Source organism: Mus musculus, chromosome 13 (genome assembly GCF_000001635.26).
Source record: "Mus musculus strain C57BL/6J chromosome 13, GRCm38.p6 C57BL/6J".
In the NCBI taxonomy this organism is placed as follows: Eukaryota; Metazoa; Chordata; class Mammalia; order Rodentia; family Muridae; genus Mus; species Mus musculus.
Genome location: NC_000079.6, coordinates 49,532,795 through 49,541,979, shown reverse-complemented (window position 1 = coordinate 49,541,979; position 9,185 = coordinate 49,532,795). Strand labels below are relative to the sequence as shown.

General features: G+C 39.7%; 1 protein-coding gene across 4 annotated transcripts in view; it reads left to right on the top strand.

The window, feature by feature from the left end:
- Nucleotides 1-9,185, top strand: part of Cenpp (centromere protein P) — a 188,926-nt gene that overhangs the window by 110,971 nt on the left and 68,770 nt on the right. The gene's annotated exons all lie outside the window — the stretch shown is intronic.

Sequence of the window (9,185 nt, the reverse complement as noted above, 5' to 3'; positions counted from 1 at the left end):
AGTTAGAGGACAGCCAGAGCTACACAGAGAAAACCTGTCTTGAAAAACAAAAAAGGATGTCCAGGAGCACTGAATCACAGAATACATACATGATATCTCTTAAGAAGCTCAGATTGGCTTAGACTTTGTAATTCTCCTTTCCCAACCTCTAAAGTGCCCAAATTATAGACTTGGCTTGCACTGCCTTGTTTGGCTAATAGCCTAGAGTTTTGCAGTTAGTGGATATCTACAAAAACTTCTGTGAAGGTTCAGATTTGATGTGTTGTTTCATATTTATGTTTCTTATGGGAGATCAGGCACATTGATTAGGAATTTGTAACTATAGAACATAAGCTAGAAGCAGTATTTGTCTGCAGCTGGATTTGGAGCATATAAAATCTTTCTGCTAAGTCCAAATTTTTAGCATATCTTAAAAACCCAACCTGAAGTCCTGGTTGGCAGAACTCGCTGATGTTTGTAGCAGGTAGCTCCTCTCCTCTGCTGCCCTGACCTTTCATTGGTTCTCTGCTACAGTGACCTTGCTTGAGGTTGCAAGTTATAAAAGAATTATGGCTATCATTTCTTATTTAATATGAGTGTAACTGAATTAATGAATAATAAATAGTTTATATAGTACAGTCTAGCTTACTATAGTGCGTGGTCATGAAGTACTGTTAAATGTCTCTGGTGGTTTGAATGAGAAGTATTTCCTATAGGCTCTGATGTTTGAAAACATGATTCGCTTGGCACTCTTTGGAGAGGTTGTGGAGCCCTTAGTAGACAGAGCCTTGCTGGAGGAAATAGGCCTCTAGGGGCAGGCTTTGAGTGTTTATAGCTTCATCTCGTGTCATGCTTGCTCTCCACCTCATGCCTGTAGTTGAGAATGTGATCTCTCAGCTTCTTCTCCAGTTGCCATTTCCATTTCCTTACCATGCTGCTGCCCTGACTCCCAGCCAGGATGAACCTCAATCTCTCTGCAACCAGAAACCAAAGTAAATCATCTTCTTTCAGTTGCCTGGGTCATGGTGTTTTATCCCAACAACAACGAAGTAAATGTTGCAGTCTTCAAATGTGTTTTTGCTTTGAGAAATCAGTACAAGAAATGTATGATTATACATAAATCTCCTAGCATGTTCCTTTGAGAGGACCTGAGAGCAGTGATCTTCCAGGTCTGTGTTTCCAAATGCTATTTCCCACTGGAAGGAATATCATGCCTTAATAAAAGGCCTATGAGCTTCATTTAGGTCCTGCACCTCATACACTGCAGTGTAGGACCATTGGGACAACTGAATATGGGATATGCTTGATAATACTGAATCAATGTTCAATTACTTTTGGGGATTATATAAAAATAATAATTGACCCAGTTGTGAGGAAATCTTGTTCTGGGCTGGTGGATAGCTCAGTGGGTAAGAGCACTGACTGCTCTTCTGAAGGTCCTGAGTTCAAAGCCCAGCAACCACGTGGTGGCTCACAACCATCCATAATAAGATCTGACGCCCTCTTCTGGTGTGTTTAAAGACAGCTACAGTGTACTTATATATATAATAATAACTCTTTTTTTAAAAAAAGGATTTATTTCTTTTTAAAATTTTTTTATTAGGTATTTTCTTCATTTACATTTCCAGTGCTATCCCAAAAGTCCCCCATGCTCCCCCCCACTCCCACTTCTTGGCCCTGGCCTTCCAATACTATACTGAGGCATATAAAGTTTACATGACCAATGGGCCTCACTTTCCACTGATGGCCACTTAGGACTTATTTCTTTTAAAAAAAAAAAAAAAAAGGAAATCTTGTTCTTACATGATTCATACTGAAGTATTGGAGATGAATGTTAGAATATATTCAGAAGGCTCAGATTCATCCTTGAGTAGTAGATGAATGGATAGATAGTGATTTAGATACAGTGAGTAGGTAGATGGATTAATGGATGAATGATCACAGATATGGAAGCAGAGACAATTAAATACACTAACAAAGTATCAATTGGTATGTGTAAGTGGAGAGCATATAACTGCATATTACTCTTTGAACTTTCCTGTGGCCTTGAAATTGTTAATAACTAGAATAAATAAATATTTAATATTGGGCAAGATGAACCAGTTTGTCTTAATTATAACACTCTGGTTTATTTTTATTGTAGTAAATAGTCTTGTGAAATTATTGTGAGTTAATATAGTTGTTACTCTAGACAAGCTTTCTTTTTATTTTATGTATTTAATGGGTTTGGTTTCTTCTTTATATATGTGTGAGTGTGCATCATGCATGTACATGCTGCCTGCAGAGATCAAATCCCTGGAACTGGAATTACAGATGGTTGTAGGCTGCCACATGGGTGCTGGAAACTGAGCCTAATTCCTGTGTAAGAACAGTCTGTGCTCTTAACCACTGATCCATCTCTCCAGTCCTAGGCATGGTTTCTGCATACATAAATCCATGTGGGATTTGTGCTGGTGTTTTATAAGTCTCTTTGTGGGTGTGCAGGTGTATGCAAGAATGTGTGTATATGTGTGTGGATGCATGTAGAGGTCCAAGGTCACCCTAAGTGTCATTCCACTGGTGCCATCCACCTTGTACTTTAAGACAGAATCTTTTGTGTGTCTGGCCAGTAAATCTTGGGATCCATGTTTTCACCTTCTCAGTGCCAAGATTACAAGCACACACCACACTATGTCTGGCTTGTTTCATGGATAATGGGGTCCCCATATTTGTATGGCAAACTAACCGAGTCATCTCCCCAGCCCTATTTTATAAATACTTTGACATGTGCAAAGTAGCTTTTGTCATAGTCCCTAAGGGATGCCCTCTAATAGACTTCCAATTTAGAATGTATTTTCCCCCTTTGAGGTGTTGGAGTACTAGCTGGGTTAGTCTTCCACAGTTCACATGCAAATCTGGTGCCTCTGAATGTTCCAGTTTATACAAAACAGTGAACCTCCAGCTGATCCCAGCTTACAAAAGGACTTGTTATATCCACTGATGGCTTGATGTAAGTTTATTTGACCACAGAGATTGTTACTTAGAAACAAAGCAGAACATTTTAATAACATGATGTATTTCTTCTCTCTTCCAAACTAATACTCATGTAGTATAATCACATGTTATTTTTAAGACAGTTCTGCTTTCCCTGGTGTAGGGTTCACATTCTTCACATTTTATGCAAAGGAAAAAATAAGCTAGTTTGTAAGTTTATACTCTGTTCATTTGTATGTTTAAGAGGAAGCAAAACTTGAGAGTAAGTGTAGTCATATTACTTTTTAGTCTTTGTAACCGTACAGATATACTTACCAAGTTATAACATTTGTTCCTTTACAAATGACAGCATATGATAGACAGAATTCCAGCAGGGATCTCAGTTTCAGAAGTTCTTCTTCAGTACACACTGAAGCAAGAGCATGTGAGTAATATGCCTTGACCCTGCACAGACCCAAACATGCATTCTACACAAACTACAGTATGTAGTAGACTTTCTTTTATCTGAAAGCATTTTGGAGTGCAGGACATAAATATTAGCTTCCAGTATTGTATATGTAAAATTTTTATTAGGTATTACATTTTCAAATAGTATATGTTGATCATAGTCATCCCTGCCTGGTTCCGTTGGGTTAGGTTCAACTGGAACTAATACTCATAGGTCCATAAATACAATATGAAAGGACAAACTTGCCATGGAATGTTCTGCCCCAACCTTGTATATACTAGAAAGGCCTGAGCTCTCTATGCAGAGTGTAGTAGGGACTCAGATATTATTTCTAATGGAGGAGTCTACTATGCAGGCTTAATGATCAAATACTATTTCTAGCTTGGTTGGCTGTTATGAGTAATATACAGGGTTTTGTTGTGTTTTGTTTTTGTTTTTTGTTTTTACACTTGGATATTGCAAGCATTCAAAGTGACTCATGCTTACTGGTCAAATTTAATATTCTTCCTTATCACCAATTTGGTTTGTTTGCTCCTAGCCCAGACTGATGCATAATTTACTATGTATGTAGCCCAAGCTGGCCTAAAACTTGAATAATTATCGTGCTTTACTCTTCTGAGTACAGGGATTACAGACATATGTCACCACACGAAAACTGGTGAATTTTTGTGGGTTTTTTTGTTTGTTTTGTTTTTGAGGATGTATTTATTTGTTTGTGTGCCCAAGAGAGCCAGAAGAGGGTATTAGATTCTTTGGAGTTGGACTTACATGTGTTTTGCAAAGTGCCGGGTGAGTGTGCTGGGAACTGAATATTAGTCCTCTGGAAAAGTAGCAAGTGCTCTTAGCCCTGAGGCATTTCTCCAGCCTTAGTCAGTTTGTTTGTTTGTTTGTTTTTCTTCTTAAAATTTTTTTTAGATTTATTTTGTATGTGTGTGCATGAGTGTTTTGCCTGCATGTATGTGTGTAAGTGCACCACATACAGTGCCCACAGAAATCAGAAGAGAGCATTGTATTTCCCAGAACTAAAGTTCTAGATGGTTGTGAGCTGAGAACTAAGTTGGGGTCCTTTGCAAGAGCAATAATTGGTCTTCACCTCTGAGCTGTTTGTTTGTTTGTTTCAAATCTAGGATGAGAAGTACTTTAGACTCTGAATTTAATGACTATACTTAATATGCTCTTTTAGCCTGAAGTCCAGAGCAGAGATGTTCTACACCATAGTTCACAGTCCTTAGTAGTGAACACAAACATGCTATGCCACACTGAAAAGATGGTTGGTCACACTTGAGTTTTGTTGTTGATTCCCCACCTGCTCTTCAGGAGAGCCATGGTTTGGCATGGCATAGCTGCTGGCATGGCTAGGTTCCCTATTCAAGCCTTCCTGGCCAGCCAAGAAGCCTTGGGAGTTTACTCTCTGGCCCAGTACAAAGCACTGTGCTGAGTACTGCCCTAGTGTCCTTGGCCTGTTCTTTCCTTCACTGTTTATCTAATGAAATGCTACTTTAGATAGCAATATCTACCCTTCAAAAGGCCTGGCAACTAGCAATTCATTTAATTCCCAGTGTCCCTGTTTGCTGAAGTCTCTGGATAAAGACATTGATAACGCACTTTGACAACTCAGCCTTAGACTCAGCACTTCCTTGTTTTTTAATTAATTTAATTAATTTATTTTTTACGTTTCTTTTTTATTGGATATTTTATTTATTTACATTTCAAATGTTATCCCCTTCCCTGATTTCCCCTCCCCCCAGAAACTCCCTATCCCATTCCCCCCACCCCCTTCTTCTATAAGGGTGTGCTCCCACCCACCCACTCTCACCTCCCTTCCTTTAAATCCCCCTACACTGGGGCATCAAGCCTTTACAAGACCAAGGCCCTCTTTTTCCATTGATGCCCAACAAGGCCATCCTCTGCTACATATGCAGCTGGAGCCCTGGGTCCCTCCATGTATACTCTTTGTTTGGTGGTTTAGACCCTGGGAGCTCTGGTTGGTTGATATTGTTGTTCTTCCTATGGGGTTGCAAACCCCTTTAGCTCCTTCAGGCCTTACTCTTAACTCCTCCATTGGGGACCCCATGATCAGTTCAATGGTTGTCTGTGAGCATCTGCCTCTGTATATGTCAGGCTCTGGCAGAGCCTCTCAGGAGACAGCTATTTCAGGCTCCTGTTAGCGTGTACTTCTTGGCATCCACAATAGTATCTGCATTTGGTGACTGTATATGGGATGGATCCCCAGGTAGGGCAGTCTCTGATGGCCTTTCTCTTCAGTCTCTGCACCACACTTTGTCTCCGTATTGCTCCCGTGAGTATTTTGTTACCCCTTCTAAGAAGGATCGAAGCACCCACACTTTGGTCTTCTTTCTTCTTGAGCTTCATGTGGTCTGTGAATTATATCTTGGGTATTCCAAGCTTTTGGGCCTATATCCACTTATCAGTGAGTGCATATCATGTGTGTTCTTTTGTAGTACTCAAATTTCAGTTCCCAGTTCCCAAGTTCATTTTTGTTTTTTGGGTTTTTTTTTAATATTTTTTTTACTTGAACAATTTTTATTAGGTATTTTCTTCATTTACAATTCAAATGCTATCCCGAAAGTCCCCTATACCCTCCCCCTGCCCTGCTCCCCAACCCACCCACTCCCGCCTTCTGGCCCTGGCATTCCCCTGTATTGGGGCATATTATCTTTGCAAGACCAAGGGTCTCTCCTCCCAATTATGGCAATTAGGCCATCTTCTGTTACATATGCAGCTAGAGACACGAGCTCAGGGGGTACTGGTTAGTTCATATTGCTGTTCCTCCTATAGGGTTACAGACCCCTTCAGCTCCTTGGGTACTTTCTCTAGCTCCTCCATTGGGGGCCCTGTGTTCCATCCAAATCCACTTCTGTATTTGCCAGGCACTGGCATAGCCTCACAAGAGACAGCTATATCAGGGTCATGCCAGCAAAATCTTGCTGGCATATGCAATAGTGTCTACCTTAGATGGTTGATTATGGTATGGATCCCCGGATGGGGCAGTCTCTGCATGGTCCTTCCTTCCATCTCAGCTCCAAACTTTGTCTCTGTAACTCCTTCCATGGGTATTTTGTTCCCCATTCTAAGGAGGGACGAAGTATCCACACCTTGGTCTTCATTTTTCTTGAGTTTCATGTGTTTTGCAAATTTTATCTTGGGTATTCAAAGTTTGTTTTTTAAGTACCGAAGTTACAGTGTTTAACAGAATCTAATGCTTAGGGGCAGCTTATGATTTTCTGGCATTAGATTAGAGATGACATTTCTTGTAATGAGTTCTTTTAATATTTTTAAAGTTTTTAGAATCAATCAGTGATCTGAGCTGATATGCAACCATAAACAAAGAATTAGTTCAGTCATGTCAGTTTATAAATTCTTCTCTGAGGAAAATTTTACTCTTCCCCTAAGTAAGAGGAAAAGATAGAGCTGATACCATATAGGGTTTTATTTACACCGCCCTTTGAGATTTCCCTTAAACTGCAGAATTTGAGTATTTCATTAAATCATCAGCTTAGAAACATAGTAATTCATGCTATGTTTAAATGATGGCTTTGGAAGGACCGTGATGCAGAGCAACCATAGTGAATACTAAGTATTTCCAGTTGTCAAAACATGATTTAATTGTTTAAAGAACACAATCTGGGCTAGAACACTACCTTAGCAGTTACGTTGTGTGCTGTTGAGAGGGCACAGTTAAGTTCTCAGCACCCACATGGAGCAGCTCACAACAACCTATAACCCAGTTCTAGAAGAATTTGATGCTCTGGCCTCTGTGGGCACCTACACACATGTGCACATTCCCACACATCTACACAAAATTAAAAATACACGGTTAGGAAAGAGTAGTAAGAAAATTTATTTCTGATTAAATTTATGACTCTGTGACCTTTTTTCTATTTAATATCTCATATTTCTTTTGAAAATGCTTACTTTTTCTTCAGATTCCTTTCTGTTTTGTTTTTGTTGTTTGGTTGGGTTTGGGGGAGTTTTTTTGGAGAGGGTTAGTATTTGTATTAACTTTGGATAACCAATGAATTGATCCATTTTGCACTGGGAAGGAACCAGGAAGACAAAATTCTTTGTTTAGTCAATGCCTGTTTTTATTGCCTGATATGTACAGCACGCAAGGGTTCAAGATGAATTCTTAATTTTCTCCTGAATTTTAGTTTTTTGAAAAGCACAATATACCTCTCCACCTAGTTCTCATGCAGCACTCCCATACATAAAGACATCATACCTCACTAGAAATACCAGGTAGTCAATTAGACATAGTTAATAAACCCAGATCTGACCTGAGTTGTTATGTTAACATAAGCATGAAGCTGAAGGGAGCTTCCCAAAGAGTCAGAGGTTAGGTACCGTTCTTCCTGTGCTTGGAAGCTAGCTTTGGAAAGACAGAGGCTTACGTCATAGAGACAATTGTGAACTTGGCTTCTTCACCTGTGCCTTGAGATGAGGGTAGGCTAACTGAAAGCATGTGTCCTCACCCATACATTCATCCACCTACCCTATGACTTCCTGACTTTACTCTCCTCCCATCTCTTGCTTGTACTACAAGCGGTTCAGCCTATTCTCTTGCAAATGGCCACTGTTTACTTCCTTATCAGTGACCTAGATCCCCCATGAGCCTTGTGTGATCTGATCCTCTGATCTATTCAAACCATAATATTTTAGGTCTTTCTCTGGTTTCTGATATATTTATTTCTTTACAGCACCAAGCTATATATGTTTCCCACTAAATCAGATCTTAGTGTTTTTTAAATAGTCATGTACAATAATCCAAATCTCAAAATTAAAAATACAGATAGCATTCTTTGTACATATGTGGAATGTCAAGATATGACATTAATGTTTTCTTGACCATTCTTATTCTAAGACTTCCTTAGTTCACATATGTGCTAGTGATTACAGCAGATTTACGAGACCAGACTGAACATCTGTTTGTTATCAAGAGGAGGGTTTGCTGTAAGGACATTTATCACTATTTCTATGTAATTAAAGCATCCCATTCAGAACATGATGAAATTTCAAGACTGAACAGGTTCCATGCTGGAAATGTTCACAAAAGTATAAAACCAGTTGAAATAAATGAATCTTCCAAATTCAGGGCAAAGTTCTAACTGTCATTCTGATTTTTAGCTTTATAGGGGATTCTGCACCTTACCACAGTTGGGTTATCTGTATCTGCTGCTGCATATGCCATCTTTTCTGTGCAGGCTGCTGACTGTGGCCCATATTCCAGAGCACTCTCAGGCCCTGACCAGGGAAGCCTGGGCTGGTATGTTCTTTTCATCACCCTGATTAGCTGATTGACAGCTCTTGCCTGGTCCTTGATTTTCTGCTTACATTCCTACAGGAAAGGAGACAACTTCTCAGTTATGTTTGATATTTGCTCTCTGAAGTGGCATCATAATGCAGCTGAAGAAAGTCACCGTAAGGGTGACAGGTGTTGCATACCTGTAATCCTGACCTTGGGAAGCAGAAATTCAGAAGGACCATTGTGAGTTCCAAGGCAGCCTGAGCTACAGAGTGAGACCCCATTTGAAAAGAGAGTGTGTGGATACAAAGTAAATTATTTAATAGCTTCCACTGTTGTATTAAATAATTCCATTGGCTCATCTCACTGAGCCCGAGTTCCCTTTGACCTGAGCACAAGCAGTCTTTGCCTGTAATTCCTGATTTTAAACACAATGGGACCAGCTGTTTCATTCTCCTGTTCCCTTGACTTCCTTGCCTCATGATGGACTGTACTCCTAATCTTTGCAACAAAATAAACCCT